Source organism: Dama dama, chromosome 6 (genome assembly GCF_033118175.1).
Source record: "Dama dama isolate Ldn47 chromosome 6, ASM3311817v1, whole genome shotgun sequence".
NCBI classification, from domain to species: Eukaryota; Metazoa; Chordata; class Mammalia; order Artiodactyla; family Cervidae; genus Dama; species Dama dama.
The window spans coordinates 25,639,296-25,663,273 of record NC_083686.1 but is presented as its reverse complement, the minus strand read 5'-3'; the positions used below and the strand labels follow the sequence as shown (position 1 = coordinate 25,663,273).

General features: G+C 43.9%; 1 long non-coding RNA gene and 1 other non-coding gene across 8 annotated transcripts in view; both read left to right on the top strand.

Moving 5' to 3' along the window:
* The first annotated feature begins 14,133 nt into the window (after window positions 1-14,133).
* Window positions 14,134-23,978, top strand: part of LOC133058796 (uncharacterized) — a 58,187-nt gene continuing 48,342 nt past the window's right edge. For 5 of the 7 annotated variants that reach the window (XR_009693384.1, XR_009693386.1, XR_009693385.1 and 2 more), the window contains exons 1-2: window positions 14,134-14,600; window positions 16,995-17,119. This is a non-coding gene — a long non-coding RNA (uncharacterized LOC133058796). Of the gene's footprint in view, window positions 14,601-15,055; window positions 15,129-15,773; window positions 15,843-16,994; window positions 17,120-23,978 lie in introns of those variants that run through there. The other 2 variants (XR_009693382.1, XR_009693381.1) reach the window with 2 other exon arrangements.
* LOC133058921 (U1 spliceosomal RNA) lies at window positions 15,254-15,417 on the top strand. The gene has a single exon (XR_009693432.1). It is a non-coding gene; the product is annotated as a U1 spliceosomal RNA (small nuclear RNA).

The following is a 23,978-nucleotide window of genomic DNA, read 5'->3' as shown; positions in this document are numbered from 1 at the left end:
GTAAGGAGGACGGAGAGACCATGTTAGATAAGACACTTCCTGGCTGGAATATACAGGCCGCTCTGTGCTAACTGACCGTTTTGGCCTAAAAGAACTTTTTTTTTTTTTTTTTTTTGGAAGGAGAAGTGCATAACAATTGGCTCATGGGAAAGAATCTGCCTGCAATAAAGGAGACCAGGGGGGTCGATCCCTGGGTCAGGAGATCCCCTGAAGAAGGGAATGGCTACCCACTCCAGTATTCTTGCCTGGAAAATCTCATGGACAGAGGAGCCTGGAGGGCTACAGTTCATGGGGTCGCAAAGAGTCAGACACGACTTGGTGGCTAAAACACACACAGTGCATGTATGGCTTCTGCAGGAGATGAAGAGGGCGTCTGAGACTGGGGTGACTTGCAACAGGTAGGTGTGGTTGAAGGAGGGCTAAACTGGGAAACTGGTTTGACTTTTGCCTGATTTGCCTAGGTTTAAATGCCATCTGTCCCCAGAGATACAAACATTGAGCATAAGGAGGCAAGTCCTGAGGACAGGTCCATGTCAACATCCCCAAGGAGAAAGGTTCTAAAGTGTCCTTAGATCCCTGCTGTAGCCTGGTCTCTGCCACCCATGGCCCAAGTCAGGTCCATGCTGGTGCTTTGACCAAACAGTTAACAATGGGCCAGATATTTTCTGTCCTTTCATTTTTTCTCCCCTTTATTTTTTTATTTTTTCTCTCCCCTTTATTATTAGTGTGTCAAAACGGTAGGACATTTTCAACAAAGACATCCTTTTGGCACTACTGTGCTATATTCTACAAACCCCTTCACCAATCGGTGCCCTTTAATTTGGTCTAATATTTTGTGTCTTTCTTGTCTCATCTCCATTGACCTATTTTTTGTCACCAGTTTCCTATTAGAATGGTAAAGTGCCACAAGAAAAATACAAATAGGTCAAATCTTTTCTTTCTTTTTGTATTTTGGCTCCACGGGGTCTTCATTGCAGTGTGTGGGCTTTCTGTAGTTGTAGCCCATGGCTTAGTTACTCCATGGCATGTGGGATCTTAGTTCCCCATAAGGAAACAAACCCACATCCCCTGCATTGGAAGGCTGATTTTCAACCACAGGACCACCAGGGAAGTCTCACATAGCTTTTACTGAGCCCAGGTTCTGTTGGTCTTTCTTGCTGAGGGAGCCACAGAGTTTTTTAGGTGGCCTACCAACATCCTAGTCATTATGTCCTAAATGATTAAATATTTTCCTGATGTAGCTGTTATTGTAGACTTAGGATTTCCTTCAGGATGATACTGGAATTGAAATAGTTTCAACTTTATATCTTCTAAACTAAAATTCCCAGTACAGAATTTCTCTGATATGATAGAAGAATAGGATAAGAAAAAAAAAAAAAAATCTGTTCTCTCTGAATCTAAAACATTTCTATCTGGGTTCAGTACACAAGAAGTTTGAAAAATTTAAACACCTTCATATTTTACCAGTCCCTCAGATATTAGCAGTGTGCTGTTTCTACAATTCAGCTACGGGCTTCTCTTGTAAGTGATCTAAAACAAGGATTCTAGCCTGGGAGAAATTCTGCCCTCCAGGGGACATTTGACAATGTCTGGAGACATTGTTGATTGTCCCATATAGAGGATAAGGGTGATAGTGGCATCTAGAGGGGACAGGTCAGGGATGCTGGCTAAACATCTTACAATGCACAGCACAGCCCAGCAACAAAGAATTATCCAGCCCCAAAAGTGCTGCTGTTGAGACACATTGATCCAAAGTAACTTAATTCTTTCAGGAAACATAAATGCCCCTGACTTACCAGCACTGGAACTATATAGTAGCTTTTTCTGTATCCAGGATTGCTGTCACTGCTCTCTTCAGACAAACAAAGCACCCCTTTCTGTAAACAGAAAAATGTAGTTGTCTTAGAACCCCTTTTGTTCTTTTGGTCTATGGCTTCCTTTCCAAATATTTTACAGATACATATATTTTAAAACTTTGAAAATGATCCACAAAATGCTAGAAAAGGAAAAAGCACTTTATGCATGGCTGATGAAAGAGAAGTGACTAGAAAACAAAATCAGAATAAGCAGTGTTTAAGATGCTGAGGTGATCTTTAATGTTCTGACTTTGTAAACGTTAAAAACGTTATTATAATGGATTCACATGGTGGTTTTCTTTCTTTTTAAATAATTTTTACTTTTTGGCAGCAACACACAGCACGTGGGATTTTAGTTCCCCAACCAGGGATCAAACCAATACCCCCTGCATTGGATGCATGGAGTTTTAACCACTGGACCACCAGGAAAGTCCAGAGTGTTGTGTGAGAGAGTTTGTGTGTGTGTGCGCTAAGTCGCTTCAGTCATGTCCAACTCTTTGTAACCCCACAGACTATAGCCTACCAGGCTCCTCTGTCAGTGGAATTCTTCACGCAAAAATACTGGAGCGGGTCTCTCCTTCCCGCTGAAGTGAGAGAAGCCATTTCCTTCTCCAGGGGATCTTCTGGACCCAGGGATCAAACTGTATAGTCCATAGGTCACAAAGAGTCAGACACGACCGAGTGACTTTCACTTTCACTAAAAAAAGAGAATGTAGCCATGATTCTTACACAAACATAAAAGGAACAAGTGTCAAGGATTATATTTAATTCATTAATTAATGGGGGCACTGGCAAGCAGTTACAACAGTTTAAAAGAGAGCTCAATACCACACATTTCTGCTCAAATAAGGGAAACTGAAATAAATTTACAGATAGTGCAAAATGGGCCCAACTGGTCAATATCCACAGGCAATAATCAATTGTGTCCTACCAGACAGTTCTCATTTCTATGCACAGGATTTAATTACATTACTATCAGGTTTGTGCAAGTTAACTTCTCTGTCTCCAGTGGTCTAAAACAGTCAAAGGCAGGACTCCCCTGGTGGTTCAGTGGTAAAGAATCCACCTGCTGTAGCAGGAGACAAGGGTTCTATCCCCAGTCCTTGAAGATCCCACGCGCCTCAGAGCAAATGAGCCCCTGCGCCACAACCGTTGACCTGTGCTCCAGAGCCCAGGCATCGTAACTTCTGAGCCCACGTGCTGCAACTGCTGAAATTCTGCACCCTAGAGCCTGTGCTCCGCAACAAAGAGTTAACCCCACTCACTGCAACTAGAGAAAAGCCTGTGCAGCAAAGACCCTGCACAGCCAAAAATTAATAAATAGAATTTAAAAAATAAAACAAAGGCAAACTGACAATAACTGGAATAGACGCACTAGCCAGATTGTCACTAAATTTCAATCTTTCACAATTTGTCCTTACTCTGCCTTTGTTCTTAGGATGTTTTCTTCTCGACAAGCCTTATGTTAGTGGCCACCAATTCAGTATGATTTGGGGCACTGAGAAGACACTTTCTTATCACCTGACTCTACCTACCTGCCTGTAAGGTACCTGGAATTCCACACGAGGACCTTTAGTCTTTGAGCAGACCTGGCTTCACGCCACACAACACCAATGAATCCCCACAGAGGGCAATGTTTACAAGGTGCCTTATGGCACACACGTGTGTGATTGTGTTTGATTTTCAAGGCAGTTCATTTCAAAAATGATGAAAGTGGGAGGCTTGCCCAGTTTCCTGGTGAGTGATGCAGTGGGGACTTGAACCCCATCCTGGCTTCAGATGGTGTCTACTTCCTGCCATGCTCACATGCCTTTCAAGACTGGTGCTTCCGGGACAGGTCCTACCGAAGGCAGGCAGAGGCACAGGAAGAAGATTCACACTTGCTCACCAAGTTCCAGGGCACCACCATCAATACTGGCAGGCTCATTCAACACTCATGACTCACACCTTTATTGAGCACCCACTATGTTGCCCCACGGGGGTCACAGTATTGAGCAAGACAGAGTCCCCATCCTTGGGAACATAAATTATAGTAGGGAAGACACACATCAAACAACTAAGTACAATATGGATTATTCAGTCAGGACTGTTAGAAGTGCTAAAAGAACTGCAGGGAGTGCAAGTGAGCCTGGGGTGATTTGACTCGACTGGGGATGGGGAGGGAGGATCAGGGAAGTGCTGCTGAAACCACACTCCCAGGGATGACCAGCAGTTAAGGGTTTGGGGATGGGGAGGAGGGCGGCTCTGGGGCAGGTTGAAGGGAAAGAATATTTCAGAGGAAGTAAGCAGCAACAGTGGAGACGGAGTCAGCTCTCTGTTGCTCTCCTTTTTCTTCTGCCTCTGTGCCCATGGGCTCTTCTCTGAGTCTTCAACAAAAACCTAAATATTTTTTAGGTAGAATGTGTTGTGGAGCTATTCTTGAGCAGAAAGACTTTCCCTTTATCCAAGTTAGTCTCTCTTCATGCCTTGGAGTCAGTAACTTAAACATCACTTCTGAAAATTTCAGTTCAGCTCGGTTCATTCACTCAGTCGTGTCCAACTCTGCAACCCCATGAACTGCAGCACACCAGGCCTCCCTGTCCATCACCAACTCCCAAAGTCCACCCAAACTCATGCCCATTGAGTCAGTGATGCCATCCAACCATCTCATCCTCTATTGTCCCCTTCTCCTCCTGCCCTCAATCTTTCCCAGCATCAGGGTCTTTTCAAATGAGTCAGCTCTTTGCATCAGGTGGCCAAAGTATTGGAGTTTCAACTTCAACATCAGTCCTTCCAATGAACACCCAGGACTGATCTCCTTTAGGATGGACTGGTTGCATCTCCTTACAGTCCAAGGGACTCTCAAGAGTCTTCTCCAACACCACAGTTGAAAAGCATCAATTCTTCAGCACTCAGCTTTCTTTATAGTCCAACTCTCACATCCATACATGACTACTGGAAAAAACATAGCCTTGACTAGACGGACCTTTGTTGGCAAAGTAATGTCTCTTGCTTTTTAATATGCTGTCTAGGTTGGTCATAACTTTCCTTCCAAGGAGTAAGTATCTTTTAATTTCATGGCTGTCATCACTATCTGCAGTGATTTTGGAGCCCAAAAAAATAAAGCCAGCCACTGTTCCCACTATTTCCCCATCTATTTGCCATGAAGTGATGGGACCAGATGCCATGATCTTAATTTTCTGAATCTTGAGCTTTAAGCCAACTTTTCACTCTCCTCTTTCACGTTCATCATGCTACTACTGCTAAGTCACGTCAGTCGTGTCCGACTCTGTGCGACCCCAGAGACGGAAGCCCACCAGGCTCCCGTCCCTGGGATTCTCCAGGCAAGAACACTGGAGTGGGTTGCCATTTCCTTCTCCAACTTTCATCATATGGATACCTAAATTACTCTTAGGGCTTCCCTGGTGACTCAGCAGTAAAGAATCTGCCTGCATTGCAGGAGATGCAGGAGACACAGATTCAATCCCTGGGTCGGAAAGATTTCCTGGTGGAAGGCATGGCAACCCACTCCAGTTTTCTTGCCTGGAGAATCCTATGGACAGAGGTGTCTGGCAGGCTACATACAGTCCATGGGGTCGCACAGAGTTGGACATGACTGAAGCAGCTGAGCACGCATGCAAGTTACCTTTGGTTGCTTTCAATTTAGCATAAATGAATTTAGATCCTTTCTTGAAAGAGAGAATGGATATAAAAGGGTGGAGAATGGGGGGACGGGGGAAGAATTAATATAGTCACTCTTATGTCCAGAGCATGGGAAATCTAGATCTCACATGCCTTTGTGTTCCTATAGGTAAATCTAGATGACCTAGAAGGGAAAGAAATGTGAAGACATCAGTGGCTACTCACCATCTGAAATGTGAGAACTCCGTGGAGAAAGACCAGAAGACTCACATGCTTCGCCATGCTGAGTGGCTGAAAGCACAAGGGAAACTTTTTTATTCATGTAAATGAACACAACTGTGTGTATACACAGATGATGTCTGGATCAGTCTTTATTTAACAGTGACCATGTACCGTGAGCCCAAGGTACTAGAGCAGGTGGGGTGTGAAATCCTCACTTTGAAACACTTGCTAGCTGTGAGACCTGGGACAAATTATTTAACCTCTTTGTGCCTTATTTTTCTCATCTATAAAACAGAGATAATATTAAAAGCTATTTCAAGGGTCATTATGAAATTCAAATGAGGAAGTTCGTATGATGCATTTAAAATAGTACAGGAACACGGCAGCCCTCTATATGTTTTTAGCTTTTATTATTATTACCATGCTCTGAGCTGGGCAGCAAACAGAGAGATAGATAAATAAAATAGAGGCCTGGCTGTGTAGAATTTTTAGTCTGTTCAAGAGACGAAATAAAAGGAGTGGATTTCTGCCTCCATTGCTTACTGCTTTATCCCTTGGGTTAGTTGCTCAGTCATGTCTGATTCTTTGTGACCCTGTTAGGGGAAGCACCCGGACTGAAACCGCCCACCCTGGCCAGGCTCCCTAGTAACCATTCACATGAGTCATTTTATAGCAGGAGGTCCTGGGAAGGAATACGGAACTAATAAATGATGCGTGCGCCACCAGGAAGGATGCTGAGTCAGAATGATTGGCCAAAGACAACCCGGAAACTAATCCCATCCCCATAAAACCCGAGACTTCGAGCCACGTGGCTGAGCAGCTCTCCTGGGTTCCCTTACCCTCTTGCTCTCTGCCCCCGTGCCTTCTTCCAATAAAGTCTCTTGCTTTGTCAGCACGTGTCTCCTTGGACAATTCTTTTCCGAGTGTTAGACAAGAGCCCGCTCTTGGGGCCCTGGAGAGGGGCACCCCCTTCCTACAATAACCCCATGGCCTGAAGCCTGCCAGGCCCCTCTGTCCATGGAATTTTCCAGGCAAGAATACTGGAGTGGGTTGCCATTCCCTTCTCCAGGGGATCTTCCTGACCCAGGGATGGGACCAGGTCTTCCTTCATGCAGGAATATTCTTAACTGTCTGAGCCACTAGGGAAATGGCATAAAGAGGATCTATAAACTGGATGCAGCTCAGAGTGAGTTTGACCTGAACAGCGCCTTACACAGCTGTCTAGATCAGAAGATGAATCTTTCAAAATTGAAAAATAATTAAAGCAACCTAATGGCCACATGGGTCCTAGAAAATCAGGTTCTGGCTAAGCATTGGACACTGCCGAGATCCTGGCTGCTTCTTGACACGCATAACTTGTCCCCTCCCCCTCAGAAGCCCCAAATCACTTTCCTTTGTTTTAGCACAAGATAGGCTATGAGCCCAAGTTCTAACAACACCTTTTAGGTTTCCCATTGCTGGGTGCTCCCTTGTGCACATGTGCAATGCACATGTTAACAAACTTCTGCTTGTTTTTCTCTTGTTTATCTGTCTTTGTCAGTCTGCCAGGGTTGCAACTGGAGATCCTAAAATGAGTAAAGGAAAATGGATTTTTTTCCCCTTCCCTATTTCCTGCCTACCTGTCATCCCCAAATCCTTTTTATTTATTAATTTTTGGTTGCACTGGGTCTTTTTGCTATGTGTGGCTTTCTCTAGTTTCTGCAAGGGAGCTACTCTCTAGTTGCAGTGGGAGGGCTTCTCCTTGCAGTGGCTTCTCTTGTTCCTGGAGCACAGGCCCTGGGCCTACGGGCTTCAATAGTTGTGGTGTGCATGTTTAGTTGCTCCGCGACATGTGGAATCTTCCCGGACCAGGGATCGAACTCGTGTCCCCTGCATTGGCAGGCAGAATCTTATCCACTGAGCCACCAGGGAAGTCCCACCCCAAAAATCCTTTCTTGAGAACTTTCTATACTCCAGGTCCCGTGTAGTGTGCTTTTCACATATTATTTCATTTGATCCTTTCAGTGACTGCATCAGGAAGGTATTTTATATGCACATGTTGTACAAGAGGAAGTCAAGGTTAGAAAGGTTAATAAGTTCTCCAAGGTCACACCAAAGGAGGTGGCAGAGCAGGGTTTGAATGTCTGTCTGATTCCAGCTGATTTTTTCTGATCCCCATGCCTCTGTTTCTTACTTGGTTCTCTGGAGTTGGACAGGGTAATGGGCATGCCTGAATATCTTACCATTTACACAATCATTTTGTCAAGACGGCCTAAAGCTGTGGTTCTCAGGTAGATCCTGGCAAAATTGAACTTTATTTGGAATTTTCCCAGGGGGTCATCCATCATTTTGGAAAACCGCAATTCCAGTGGCCAAACTGCCTGCCATGTGCATTTGCAAGAGCCTATTGTATTCATGGCAGTCTGCCTGGAAGCCACAGAGCTGACAAACTTTGTGTTCTGTGATAATAGCTACAGGTTGGCCTTTGGGAGATAAGTAAGTTTAGATAAGTTTAGAGATAAGTAAGTTTAGATAAGTTTAGAGATAAGTAAGTTTAGATAAGTTTAGATAAGTAAGTCACAAAGCTGGGATCCTCAAGATAAGATGAGTGTTATTCCTTCAGCCCTGTCCAACTCTTTGCGACCCCATGGACTGTACCCTGCCAGGCTCCTCTGTCCACGGGGTTTCCCAGGCAAGAATACTGGAGTGGGTAGTGATTTCCTTCTCCTTCTCAGGGGATCTTCCCGACCCAGGGATCAAACCCAGGTCTCTGTAGGCAGGTTCTTTACAGCTTGAGCCACAAGGGGAAGCCCTTGGTATGATTCGGGTCCTTAAGAAGAGCTCAGAGAGGTTGCATGCTTCTCTTTCCTTGTGTCTCTGTCGTGTGAAGACCCAGTAAGAAGGGGGCTGCCTGCCAGCTAAGAAGCAAGGGCTCCCCAGAACCTGACCTGCTGGCACCTGACCATCCTTAGCCTCCGGAACGGTGAGAAACAAATGCCTGATTCTCAGTCTGCCCAGTCCATGGTGTTTTGTTATGGAGCCCAAGCTAAGACACAAGCCCACTGTACTGCTCCCAAGACTCGCTCTTTAAGCCCCTTCATTCTAGTGTGGTACAGTTCCAGGTGCTGGGATACCTCTGCACCTGGGAGCCACCTGCCTGTCATGCACAATGATACTGTCTGCTTTTCTCTTCCCATGCATCTAGGGTCTTCCCCCAACACACCCCGGACCAGCACTCCCCAGAGTGGGCCATTCCCCACCCACCACTCAGCCTTCTGTATTAACGAAGGACAGCTGGACTGACTTTATGGAGGCTGATTAAGCTGATTCTATGTCTGAGGAATATTAACCCACAGAGATGAGCTCTCTCTCCCTCCCTATGATATCATCTGATATTCCACCTTTAAATAGTCATTCCTTTGACTTAAGTTACTGCCTCTCCTAATATTCGGTTCAATCCAACAAACATTTACCGTGCAAGGTGACAGGGATAAAGAGATGAAAGTTAGTATCTTTTTACTGAAGGCTTGTCAGGTCTGCCAGTTATACTGGGCCCTTATGAAGGAAAAGCAACCTGGCCCAATCTGCTTATTAAGAATGCTCCATGTCAGAGGAGAATTAAGCACTCATGTTTGGTCAGGGACAATGAGAAGTGAAGCCAGAACTGCCTGGAGAAAGGGAATACATTTCTCAGAGAATGTATTCAGAGAATACATTTCTCAGGGTCCCAAATAGCTTCCAGAAATCCAGAGAACCACCTCAAGAAAGTTAGGCCAAGTGGGAGTTCTGTCATAATGATAAAAAAATTTAAATAATAATTAAAAAACCAGTCATAATAAAACTAACCCTCACTAAGCTCTCATTACTGTGCTGTTTGACCTTCCCAGCAAGCTACAAGGGGCTTCCTTCACAGTTCGGTTGGTAAAGAGACTGCCTGCCATACAGGAGACCTGGGTTTCACTCCTGGGTCGGGAAGATCCCCTGGAGCAGGAAATGGCAACCCATTCCATTATCCTTGTCTGGAGAATCCCATGGAGAGAGGAGCCTGGCAGGCTACAGTCTGTGGGGTCCCAAGAGTTGAGCAGGACTGAGCGACTAGGTACACACACACAAGCTACAAAATAAACAATACATGTTTAAATTACCTGCTCTGATAAATTTTGTTTTTAAAGCATGGCTGGAGTGACTTTAGGAAAGTAAACAGTCTAAGTAAAATGTCCCTTTTATCCAGTAGATCCTAATTTTTAAAATGTCTTGTAGGTATGGGGTTGTTTGGGTTCCTTCAGCGCTTCTGCTAAACTAGACGCTCCTCTACAGGTTTGGGAAAGGGGAAAACATATAATGGCCTAGTCTTACCGTTTCAAGTTTGAATAACAAAGAAATGTATGAAGAAGTCTTTCGCAGCCACAAACTTGGCTGATTCCATTTCTGCCTTTTCCCTTCAGCAAAACTGCTGGGGGAGAGCTTTAGGGAGAAGAAACTGGAGACCTTGCAGGCAAATCAACAGGCTCGCTTGCCTCACAGACTTCTACCACCATGGTCTTGTTTCTTGTTGTTTTTTTTTTTTGTGTGTGTGTGTATGTAATAAAGTTTTATTAAAGTATAAAGGAGATAGAGAAAGCTTCTGACATAGGCATCAGAAGGGGGCAAAAGAGTACCCCCTCTTGTTTTTTTTATCATACATTTCATCAGTAAAAAATTTTGAGCATGCACCATATACATATAAATGTATAGATATAGATATCATTTAATTATGTATCCATCTTTAAGCATGTGCTACTGCATATTTTTTATGTACATTATAGAAATCACTGAAAAAACAAGTTTAAAAGTATGGAATTTAAAAATATAAAAATCTTAAAATGTTTTCCTTCCCCAGTGGGCCTGTTGCCCACCCCCAGGATACAAACACTCCGCTCTATTCCAGTGACCATCTCCTGTTGCCACATCCACCAGAAAAAGTCCCCCTCTAGCTGACACCAAAAGGTTCACTAAGCCTCAGGTCCATAAATCAATAAATCTCAGGGTAGGTGTTTCCCTCCCGACCCCTCAAGACTCACCTGCTGCCGCTGGAGCTTTGTGAGATAGACAGGAAGCTCCACCGAGAGTAAGACCGATCAGGCCTCCTGTTAACCCCACAAAATACCCGTGGCGTTGTGTGCTCTCTAGACAGGAAGCCTTACAAAACATGATGTCAGATGGGCAGTGACAGTCTGTTTTCAGGATTTGCTTTTAAGAGAACTGCTTACCCCTGGCTTTGCAGCCAACCACACATCCCTGATTTCACATAATTATACCGAGGCTGGAGGGGACCGCGCACGTCAGAAGCTGGGTGAGGCCCGGGTGTACCGTACACAAACCGACAATGAATTCCTAGTCAGCAGAGAACCCATCAAAGAAACAGAACCAAATCCTGCAGACAAGGAACATTTGAAATGCTTTATGTGTCAGTTTTTTTTTTTTTCCAAGTGAAAACTACCCCTGTTGTTAGAGGAAACTACAAGGCAGATGTCAAATTCTAATTGAGTGAACCTAAGTCATATCACGGGGTTTCTCTGATGGTTCAGCGGTAAAGAATCTGCCTGCAGTGCAGAAGACCCAGGTTCGATCCCTGGGTCAGAAAGATCCCCTGACAAAGGGCATGGCAACCCACTCTAGTGCTCTTGCCTAGAGAATCCCATGGACAGAGGAGCCTGGCAGTCCATCGGGTTGCGCAGAGTCAAGACACTACTGAAGTGAGTAGGCAGCAGCAGCAAGTTACATCACATCTCTTGTGCTGACCTTTGCTCCAATGTTACCCTTGGTGGGCACATAGAAATGTACCAGAAAATGTACACATCCACAACCTGCAAGGGGAGTCCTCCAACAGAGATTTCTAGAGAGTGAATTTGTATCCTGCGTATATGTACAGTATACTTATGTGTACTTCAGGCCTATGTTCCTGGTGTGAAACCTATTTAGTTATTGCATATGTCTTTCAATACCCTACTAGCTTCAGTGCATAAAGATTTTATAGGTTTAGTTAAGAGTTTTACATTTTTGTTTATAGATGAGATTTATCTATGAGATTATTACATCTACTTTGGCTTTGGCATGAGGTTTTCAACCTTTGCAAAATGACTAAAGAAGCTTTCTCTATGCTAACTTATGTTAGTATTTAACACAATGTGTATTTCCTTATGTTTTTCTAATCAAATACGACTCTCCTCAAAGGATATCCAGATCTTCAGGGCTTCTGTGAGGATTATAACGCTAATGCTTTAATCAACCTGCTTGAGTTACCAGGGAGTGGGGGACCTTCTTGCCCTGAGGCAGACTGTCTCAGACAAATATTTTGATTACTAGGCCAAAATCAATGAATTTCTTTAAAATTTTTTAATTTAAATTATTTATTTTTGGTTGCACTGGCTCTTCACTGCTACATGTGGGCTTTCCCTAGTTGCGGTGAGCAGGGGCTCTTCATTGTGGTGCCCAGGCTTCGAATTGTGGTGGCTTCTTTTGTTGCGGAGCACCAGCTCTAGGGTGCTTCAGGAGTAATGGTGCACAAGCTTCAGTACTTGTGGTGCATGGGCTTAGTTGTTCCATGGCATGTGGGACCTTAGTTCTCTGACCAGGGATTGAACCTCTGTCTCCTGCATTGGCAGGTGGATTCTTAACCCCTGGACCACCAGGGAAGCCCCTGAATTTTTTTTTGTAAAATATTGAGACTAGTCTTGAAAGACTATGGGCTCTTGGACAGCTCTATTATGTAAGAAAGCACTATTAGTTACAAATATGAAAATGACATTTTGCATTTAAAATTTGTTTGATGGTAACAGTAATCTGGTGGCTCAGTTGGTAAAGAATCTGCCTGTAATGCAGAAGACACAGGTTTGAACCCTGGGTCAGGAAGATCCCCTAGAGAAGGGATTGGCAACCCACTTCGGTATTCTTGCCTGGAGAATCCATGGACAGAGAAGCCTGGTGGACTACAGTACATAGGGTTGCACAGAGTTGAACACAACTGAAGCAACTAAGCATACACGAACACATACTCTAGACTACTGGTTTAGTGTAGGGTATTAGTCGCTCGGTGGTTTCCAGCGCTGTGTGATCCAGTGGACCGTAGCCTGCCAGGCTCCTCTGTCCATGGGAGTCTCCTGGCAAGAATAACGGAGTGGGTTGCCACGGCCTCCTCCAGGGGATCTTCCAAACCCAGGGATTGAACCCACATCTCTTAAGTCTACCTGTAGGGGCAAGAGAGTTCTTTGCCACTAGCATCACCTGGGAAGCCCAGTCTAGCACCACTTTTTCCCCTTACATGAGTGTTTCCCAAACCAGAGTTCCAAGTATCTAAACTTAAATGTCACAAAACAAAATAAATATAGATTTTATCTATATATATATTTATGTGGGTGTATGTATGTATCATATGTATGTCTATATTACATAATACTTTGGAGGAGATAGTCTGTAAAAAATCAAACTAGTAGACTGTCAAAAGGTCAGATTTCAGGAATAGTTGCAGCTCACAATATTACCAAGTCCAAGCTGGCCCTGGTCTCGCAAGACAGGCCAATGAATCTGAGCAAGGAAGTGTTGAGGCAAGGAATATGACTTTATTGGGAAAGCTCAGAAAGCTTCCCACTTAGAAGATACCAAACTAGTGTTTCAAAATTACCATCTTCTGGGGGGGAGGTCCTCTGAGTGCCAGGTTCTTTTACTGAACAGAGATGGGGGGAGGTGAGGAAACAAAGTAAAAAGGTCATTAATCCTTTCTAATATGTTAGAGAATGGCAAGCCTCAGGCAGGGGATGTGTAAATTTCTTCCTTCTTGTCATCCAGCAGGGGTGCAGGGTCCTGAACAAAGGCACTTTAGTTTTGTTTTTTTTTCCATTTATTTTTATTAGTTGGAGGCTAATTACTTTAAAATATTGTAGTGGTTTTTGCCATATATTGACATGAATCAGCCATGGATTTACATGTGTTCCCCATCCCAATACCCACTCCTGGCACTTTAGTTTAATAGTCAGTCTGAGAGGGCAGGAGGCAGGCCATTATGTATGATTATAATAATAAAAATGCAATAACGCAAGTCAAAGAACTGTTCCAACATGGAGTCAGAATTGGCTTTTCCCTTCAACAACAGAGCTCACTTCTTTCTTGCTCTGATAATATTTGTGTCTCTACCCACCTCAGACACCTCTGTGTTCTCAGTTATTCTGGTTCATTTTTACTAAGATTTTTAGAAATAGCATTATTTTTTCCTGTTTTAAAGATACAAAACTCTGGCTAATTTATTTTGGCCAAAGAGAGAATACCAAAAGAGTACTGGTTCTGTTGTAGCCACGAGTTCCGGGAAACAAACTCACTCAGAAAGACAACGCAGATAGTGGCGTGCAGTTTATTACACCGGCGGGCCCAAGACAAAGTCTCCTCTTAGCCATAATAAGCCTCTCTCCTACTCTGGGGAACCAGCAATCAAGGGGACCTGTTGTTTATTCTCCAGGTCTCCTGCTGCAGCATGGGCTGCTAGTCAATTTCTATTGATTGGGGAAGGCCAAGACCTCTGTTTCCTAAGAGGGAGGGAGAGGACTGGGGACACTGATAATATTTATTTCGTGAACGTGGAAATGTGAATTACTAACTGCTGTCTGAGACAGGATTTGCTCTTTTGGAAGTCTAATATGAGTCTGGGAGGGCTCAGAAGTTTCTTCCTTGCAAGATGGATTCTCCTGCAGTCTTGTTCTGGATTTCAAAGGTCTGTGAAAAAGGAAACAGATGACCCTCTGCTTGTAGCGTTGAGCACGGGAGCGTTTAAGAATACAAGGAAACACAGTTTATTCCTGTTTGGGAAGGGAGACACTGATCACGAAGCTGGTTCCCACTGGCGGAGTGTGATCACGGCGGCTGTGCAGACTCCGGAGACTTCACAGATATGAGGTAGGGGGGCGCTTGTGTGCGCTTGTCCGTCTAGTTTGCCAGAGTAAAGTGAGTGTTTATGCAACTGACCTTTCAGGTTAAGGGCGATCGTTTGCTGCTTGTTTGAAAGAAAGTATGTTTTGTCCTTGGGCTTGAAGGTTTAAACTGACAACCTACTTTTATCGACCCAAGGACTAGACTATCGAACGTAGGTTTTTTTTGTTTTTGGTTAAGTTTCGTCTTTTCTGACTTGCTGTTTTAGTTACGTGGACAGCGGCTGTTGAACCGCGCCAGATGTCAACATCGACGTCACTTATCCCAAGGCTTTCAAGATAGAAGCTAATTTATATTGTCTAAGTTTGTGCAGCGTCTTCACAAGTTTTATTGGAACTGCGCCACTAACAATGCTAGGAACAGGACGCGCGCTAAATGAGATCACGAAAGGGGTGTGGAATATGTAGATACGCGCAGTGACTGCTGGTCGTGCTTAAACTACATACATATTTCCTAAGAGTTTAGACAATTTCCAGATGTCAAATGCTGCTGGTGGTAATTATCTCTTGGAAACTCTTTATACCTCAGAAGGGGAGTGGTATAGACCGCAGGAGAAAAGTCGTCCTACGCAGAGTGTGATTTGAATCTGATGGTGTGGTACCAAGCAGTGATGGCAACTCATACTTACCTGGCAGGGGAGATACCATGATCACGAAGGTGGTTTTCCCAGGGCGAGGCTTATCCATTGCACTCCGGATGTGCTGACCCCTGCGATTTCCCCAAATGTGGGAAACTCGACTGCATAATTTGTGGTAGTGGGGGACTGCGTTCGCGCTTTCCCCTGATATTTCTTTGTTTAAAAACAGAACTTTCGGCTTTTTACTAGTCAGTTGAAAGTTAAGGAGTGGCTTTTCATCTTCTTTCTCTAAGGAGTTGGTTTTTATGTATTATGGAAGTGGTAAGTTAATATTTTGCGATTCTCCAGCACACCTAGCTTTCCTTGTCATTAACTATATCCTGGAACTTAAGTTCACGGTTTGCTGAGTTGCAAATACTATCCCACAATCCCCGTTTTTGTTGTTTACTTTTTTCTTTCACTTTCTATCCTTCCCATAATCAGCCTTTTCCCATGAGTTATTTTCTCGCATCAGTACTACCAGCGTAAGGCGCGCGTCGTTTTACGTCATTAGCCCCGCCCTCTTGTGGGTGTGCGCAGAGGCGGGTGTCAGACCACGGGGCCGCCGCAGGTTTGGGTTTCTGATCTTTAAGGTACTACTTTCCGAGGCTGTAGTACGTTAATCGCGAGCTTGAAAGTGTTCAGAAAAGTCAGATTTTACAGGCCGAACGTCAAAATGCAGGCGCTCCCTTTGTTTCCTTGGGAAGAATTTCCGCTTTCCTCTTCCGCCACCTCTGTGAATTAGCTGCTGTTGGCCTTTCTTTCATTTTGAAGCAAGCAATGTTAGCATCTTGTGTCTGCTAACATCTATTTTCTCTGGCCTTTCCTATTAAAAGGCCGTCTTGGTAGTTTTCAATACTGCTCTCCGGTTCAAATCCTTAATCACATCTGCCAAAATTTCTTTTTTGTATGAAGTAACATATTAGGAAACAGTGGCTGACTTTATTTTTCTGGGCTCCAAAATCATTGCAGATGGTGACTGCAGCCATGAAATTAAAAGACGGTTACTCCTTGGAAGGAAAGTTATGACCAACCTAGATAGCATGTTAAAAAGCAGAGACATTACTTTGCCAACAAAGGTCCGTCTAGTCAAGGCTATGGTTTTACCATTGGTCATGTATGGATGTGAGAGTTGGACTATAAAGAAAGCTGAGCGTTGAAGAATTGATGCTTTTGAACTGTGGTGTTGGATAAGACTCTTGAGAGTCCCTTGGACTGCAAGGCGATCCAACCAGTCCATCCTAAAGGAGATCAGTCCTGGGTGTTCGTTGGAAGGACTGATGCTGAAGTTGAAACTCCAATACTTTGGCCACCTGATGCGAAGAGCTGACTTATTTGAAAAGACCCTGATGCTGGGAAAGATTGAGGGCAGGAGGAGAAGGGGACGACAGAAGATGAGACGGTTGGATGGCATCACCAACTCGATTGACATGGGTTTGGGTGGACTCTGGGAGTTGGTGGTGGACAGGGAGGCCTGGCGTGCTGTGGTTCATGGGGTCGCAGAGAGTCGGACACGATTGAGCGACTGAACTGAACTGAACTGAACATATTAGCAGGTTCCAGAGATTGGGATGTGGACAGTTTCGGTAGGCTGTCATTCAGCCTTCCACCTTCATAAAACCTGCGGATTTTTTCGTCATTAAGAGCTAGAGAATGACGTCACTTAAAAGGGGTGTGGAGCATGTAAATTTGCGGTGTGTCTTCTGGCCTTGTTCACATTGTACGTATATTTATGATTTTCGCAGATACTCTGGGATCCAAAATATTATTGCCTGGCTTTTGTAGTTCGGAGAAGTCTTTCTTTTGTAAATGACGGACTAGAGCTTGCATGAAGAGAATGATGTATATTCGGAGTGTTCGGAATCTGAAGGTAAGCGGTGACGGGGGCACTTTCAGCTTCAGGTGTTTGGAGAGGGGTACGACGTGAACCACTGAGAGCTCGATGATGAGACAGAATTGTTCAGTTCAGTCACTCAGTCGTGTCCGACTCTTTGCCACCCCGTGATTGCAGCACACCAGGCTTCCCTGTCCAACATCAACTCCCAGAGTTTACTCAAACTCATTCATGTCCATTGAGTCGGTGATGCCATCCAACCATCTCATCCTCTGTCGTCCCCTTCTCCTCCCGCCTTCAGTCTTTCCCAGCATCAGGGTCTTTTCAAATGAGTCAGTTCTTCGCATCAGGTGGCTAAAGTATTGGAGTTTCAGTTTCAACATCAGTCCTTCCAGTGAATATTCAGGACTGATTTCCTTTAGGATGGACTGGTTGGATCTCCTTGCAGTCCAAGGGACTCTCAAGAGTCTTATCCAACACCACAGTTCAAAAGCATCAATTTTTCAGCACTCAGCTTTCTTTATAGTCCAACTCTCACATCCATACATGACCAATGGTAAAACCATAGCCTTGACTAGACAGACCTTATTTGGAACCAGTCTGTTGTTCCATGCCCAGTTCTAACTGTTGCTTCCTGACCTGCATACAGATTTCTCAAGAGGCAGGTCAGGTGGTCTGGTATTCCCATCTCTTTCAGAATTTTCCAATTTATTGTGATCTACACAGTCAAAGGCTTTGGCATAGTCAATAAAGCAGAACCAGATCTTTTTATGGAACTCTTTTGCTTTTTTGATGATCCAGAGGATGTTGGCAATTTGATCTCTGGTTCCTCTGCCTTTTCTAAAACCAGCCTGAACATCTGGAAGTTCACGGTTCACATATTGCTGAAGCCTGGCTTGGAGAATTTTGAGCATTACTTGTGAGGTTGCAATTGTGCAGTAGTTTGAGCATTCTTTGGCATTGCCTTTCTTTGGGATTGGAATGAAAACTGACCTTTTCCAGTCCTGTGGCCACTGCTGAGTTTTCCAAATTTGCTGGCATATTGAGTGCAGCACTTTCACAGCATTATCTTTTAGGATTTGAAATAGTTCAACTGGAATTCCATCACCTCCACTAGGTTTGCTCATAGTGATGCTTCCTAAGGCCCACTTGACTTCACATTCCAGGATGTCTGGTTCTAGGTGAGTGATCACACTATCGTGATTATCTGGGTCATGGAGATCTTTTTTTGTACAGTTCTTCTGTGTATTCTTGCCACCTCTTCTTAGTATCTTCTGCTTCTGTTAGGTCCATCCCATTTCTGTCCTTTATCGAACCCATCTTTGCCTGAAATGTTCCCTTGATATCTCTAAGTTTCTTGAAGAGATCTCTAGTCTTTCCCATTCTATTGTTTTCCTCTATTTCCTTGTTTTGATCTCTGAGGAAGGCTTTCTTATCTCTCCTTGCTACTCTCTGAAACTCTGCATTCAAATGGGTATATCTTTCCTTTTCTCCTTTGCTTTCTGCTTCTCTTCTTTTCACAGCTATTTGTTAGGCCTCCTCAGACAGCCATTTTGCTTTTTTGCATTTCTTTTTCTTGGAGATGGTCTTGATCCCTGTCTCCTGTACAGTATCATGAACCTCCATCCATAGTTCATCAGGCACTCTGTCTGTCAGATCTAGTCCCTTAAATCTATTTCTCATTCCCACTGTATAATCATAAGGGATTTGATTTAGATCATACCTTAATGGTCTAGTGGTTTTCCCTACTTTCTTCAATTTCAGTCTGAATTTGGCAATAAGGAGTTCATGGTCTGAGTCAGCTCCCAGTCTTGTTTTTGCTGACTGTATAGAGCTTCTCCATCTTTGGCTGCAAAGAATATAATCAGTCTGATTCCAGTGTTGACCATCTGGTGATGTCCATGTGTAGAGTCTTCTCTTATGTTGTTGGAAGAGGGTGTTTGCTATGACAAGTGCGTTCTCTTGGCAAAACTCTATTAGCCTTTGTCCTGCTTCATTCTGTGCTCCAAGGCCACATTTGCCTGTTACTCTAGGTATTTCTTGACTTCCAACTTTTGTATTCCAGTCCCCTATAATGAAAAGGACATCTTTTTTGAGTGTTAGTTCTAGAAGGTCTTGTAGGTCTTCATAGAACTGTTCAACTTCAGCTTTTCAGCATTACCAGTCGGGGCATAGACTTGAATTACCATGATATTGAATGGTTTGTCTTGGATAGAATTGTTACAGTGGGTTTTCTTGGTTTGGATATTTGAGAAGTTTGTGGCAGCTTTCCAACAGGTGCAAGTGTTGAGGTGTCTGATTTTCAAGGAGCATGTGGTTAGTGACACTTCCAAAGGGAACAGTTTTCTATTATATAACAGGTCCTGGCTGTTACTGAGCCTCCTCTATTCAGTTCAGTTCAGTTCGATTGCTCAGTCATGTCTGACTCTTTGCAACCCATTAACCACAGCACACCAGGCCTCCCTATCCATCACCAGCTCCCGGAGTCCACCCAAACCATGTCCATTGGGTCGGTGATGCCATCCAACCATCTCATCCTCTGTCATCCCCTTCTTTTCCTGCCCTCAGTCTTTCCCAGCATCAGGGTCTTTTCAAATGAGTCAGCTCTTCGCATCAGGTGGCCAAAGTATTGGAGTTTCAGCTTCAACATCAGTCCTTCCAATGAACACCCAGGACTGATCTCCTTTAGGATGGACTGGTTGGATCTCCTTGCAGTCCAAGGGCATCAGAGGGCACACAGACTGAAACCACAATCACAGACAACTAGCCAATCTGATCCCACGGACCACAGCATTGTCTTACTCAATGAAACTAAGCCATGCCATCTGGGGCCACCCAAGATGCACGGGTCATGGTGGAGAGGTCTGACAGAATGTGGTCCACTGGAGAAGAGCCTCCTCTGAAGCATCCATAATCTATAATCAGGACCCAGTTCCTCCCACTGAGATGATCCTTCTGATGTTCTGTCAGAAGTTCAGCTTAGCCTGAAATCTCAGTGCCACTCATCCCCATGGGCTCTATAGGCACCATACAGGCAGTTGTCCTCAGCATCATCGACATGGTTATCTAGGGTTATCAGGTGAGAAGAACCAGGGTTTTGGTGAGTGTTAGCAGCTTATGTGTGTGTGTGTGGAAGACAGAGGGAATGAATTTATAGTTTCTTTATATTTTCCTCTGTGTACTTGTGTTTTAAATATAGTTTTATTCTCTGTAGTTCTCTTTGAGGTCGTTAAACAAAAGCAATCTAAGTGTTGAAAGAAAATATTAGGTTGTTTCTTACCGGTACTATGTAATTAGGGCAATGATGGTTGTGTATGTACTGAACACAGGCAGACTTCTTTTTTTTTTCAATCATTATTTCCTAAAAAATATAATGTAAAAACTATTTACATAGTACTTATGTTGTATTAGGTATTATAAGTGGTCTTCCCTGGTGGCTCAGTAGTAAAGAATCCACCTGCCGATGCAGGTGATCGGGGTTGGATCCCTGGGTGGGGAAGATCCCCTGGAGAAGGAAATGGCAACCTGCTCCAGTATTCTTGGCTGGAGAATTCCGTGGACAGAGGAGCCTGATGGGCTACAGTGCATGTGGTCCCAAAGGGTCAGACAGGACTGAGGAACTGAGTACCCACCATGTTTTATAAGTAATCTAGAAATGATTTAAAGTATACAGGGAGGAAGGATGTGTATAGGTCATACGCAAATACTAGGCCATTTTATGTAAGGAACTTCAGCACTCCCAGGTCTTAGTATCTGTGGAGGATCCTGGAACCAATCCCTGAGAGCAGAGAGACCTCTGTTCTTCCAAGAATCCATGTAGAGTTGTGGGTCTCAAACCCCACTACACGTTGGGACCACCCCAGGCAACTAAAAAATGGTGATGCTCTGGTTCTCTCCACAACCACAAAGGGTCAATTCAGTAGGCTTGGACTTTGGTGTATTTAAAGTCCCCAGATGATTCTAAAGTGGAGCCGGGGCTGGGTAGTTCTGGATAAGCATTTTCATACAGGACCCAGCTGTCAAGATGCATGTCACATTCCCTTTATTAGCCATGTAAATATTTGCTTTACTAAGTCCTTACTCTGTTCATTCTCAGTGCTCATGAAACTATAATTTACAGCCCTTAGGGTATCTGCTATAGCATCAAATATATTTCATTATATTTAACAGCACCCTCCCAGGAATTCCTAGGACTTCCCTGGTGGCTCAGATGGTAAAGCGTCTGCCTACAATGCGGGAGACCCGGGTTCGATCCCTGGGTCGGGAAGATCCCCTGGAGAAGGAAATGGCAACCCACTCCAGTGTCCTTGCCTGGAGAATCCCATGGATGGAGGAGCCCAGTGGGCTACAGCCTATGGGGTCGCAAAGAGTCGGACACAACTGAGTGACTTCACTTTCACTTTCCCAGGAATAGCAAATACTGCTTCAAAGCAGTGAGAATCAGATGAGGACAGAAGGGAACCGGGATCGGGTTGGGGAACACATGTAAATCCATGGCTGATTCATGTCAATGTATGGCAAAAACCACTATAATATTGTAAAGTAATTAACCTCCAACTAATAAAAATAAATGCAAAAAAAAAAAAAGATGAGGAACAGAAGCCCAGATTGTCCTATTCTCATCTGTTTCCCCTGAAACTGAGGAGATACTTAAAATTTTTGGATGGATAGGTGAACAGAGTTAAGACCATATATTGAACTACTGATCTTGAATTTATTTATTGCTTTTTAAAAAAATACTTATTTTTAAAAATTTTTTTCAAACTTTAAACTTTTTATTTTTCACTTTTTTTTTTTTTTGTATACCAAAACAAAACTAACCATGTTGTGATAGTTTAAAGTGGACAGTGAGGGGACTCAGCCACACATATACATGGATCCATTCTCCCCCAAAACTCTCCTATCCAGGCTGCCTAACAGCATAACATTGAGTTGTGAGCTTGAATACATTTAAAGACTAGAGTATTACATTTAAAGCCTAGAGAATACATTTAAATAACGAGATTAGAAATATCTGTGTGTGAGAATGCTGATCTGGGTCTAATCACGTAAGTGATAACAGGAGTAAATGTGAGTGAGGCCCCATCCTTCAGTCCAAGGGTCCAGGCACAGAAGACACCACCATGTTTTTAGCAAGGCTTGGGAAGGACTTTGTGGTTACCCAGAAAGACAGGGACAGCCCTGGATCATATTAACAGGTGTAGGATCTGAAATGTCAGAGACAATCATCCCATTTTTGTCCTTTTCCAGATCACATCTGTGGTATTATGTGCAGTTCTGAAAACCACCATTGAGGGTGGGGGCAATATAAAAACTAGAGAATCTTTGGCAAAGACTCCCAGAATGTGGGGAAAAATCAGTGTCACAGAGGGAATAGTTGGAGGACTGGGCAAGTTTTGCTTGGAGGAATGCAGGACTGTGGAAATTATTTTTATTTATTTGAAAGGTTAACATTGAGAAAACAGACTGGATTTATCCGATATGACTACAGAGTTGGGTTAGAACCAAATTTTAATTCCATACAAAGAATGACTTTTTCCAAGATCAAAGTTAGCCAAGAAAGGACTATGGAATGGCTCTCTTGCATAGACTGAAGTATTCTGGCAGCTGACTATATGTCAGTGATGTGGAGGAGCACTTAATCAGGGGGTGCTGATTAAATGCAGATACTGCTTGGGCTGGTCCCCAGTGGAGCCTGATCTCGCCTGCATTTCTAACAAGCCCCCAGGTGATGTCGACTCTGTGGCCTCTAAGGTTCTTTTCAAGTCTGAGACTTTGACTTCTATGAAGTTGATTGTGTGTCCTCTTCTATGGGCTTTCCAGGAGGTGCTAGTGGTAAAGACCCACCTACCAGTGCAGGAGACCTAAGAGATGAGGGTTCAATCCCTGTGTCAGGAAGATCCCCAGGAGGAGGGCATGACAGCCCACTCCAGTACTCTTGCCTGGAGAATCCCACAGACAGAGGAGCCTGGCAGGCTACAGTCCATAGGGTCGCAAAGAGTCGGACACGACTTAGAGATATAGCATGCACACACACCTTTTGTATGCAGAGTTCGTTTCCTTCGATTTCTAGGTATAGCCTGTTGTAACCCGGTGTAAGGAGAGATCTTTGGGAAACTTCCCAAACAAAACTAAAGCCCCCTATGAATGCCATGTAGTGGTTTTTCACTGTGGAGGCACAGAAAGGACTAATAGACTGTGATCATTGTTCTTAATTCAGAGGTGCCAAGGTTACCATTCTCTCTCGTGAAAAGTGGACCTAGTATTTGTAGAGATGGAGAATGAGTCATATCCACAAAATCTTTCTTCCTTTTTGCTTTGTACATCTGTATAAACAGATCAGGGAGAAACTTGTAACTTTGCCTCTCAAATAAGACAAAAAGAAATTTTAAGTGCATTTCTTCATGGCTTTATCAGTTTCCCTCCCAGTTAAAAGGGTCAAAATGCCATCTCCTCTTGCTGGAAAGCATCCCAGAAGTCTCTCAAGGCTTGGATGTAGGCTGGGGATGGTCCTGTCACCTCTCACCTCCCCATGTTTGGCAGAGACTGCAGGCTGCATACCCCTCCCCAAAATTCTTTTTCCTTCCTTCTTTTGTCATAGAACCTCTGGTTCTTAACTATAGGCTTGTGACTTCCCAGAGAAAGAGATCCTGTTTCTGAGATTCCTCTGCTCATTTTCCTGAACTATCATTAAATGTCAATAATGATGGAAAATGACATTCCACTCGGGAATAATAGGCGTGATAAAAGCATTTTTTTAATGAAGCATTGCCATTTTATCCAGGATACTGAAAAGGGTGTGCTGTGGTCCAAGGAGCAGAGAGATGATGTCTTTGACCATCAGTTGTGGTGATAAGCAATGCAGGAGGAAGAATGCAGTGTTTGGCTAGGAAGT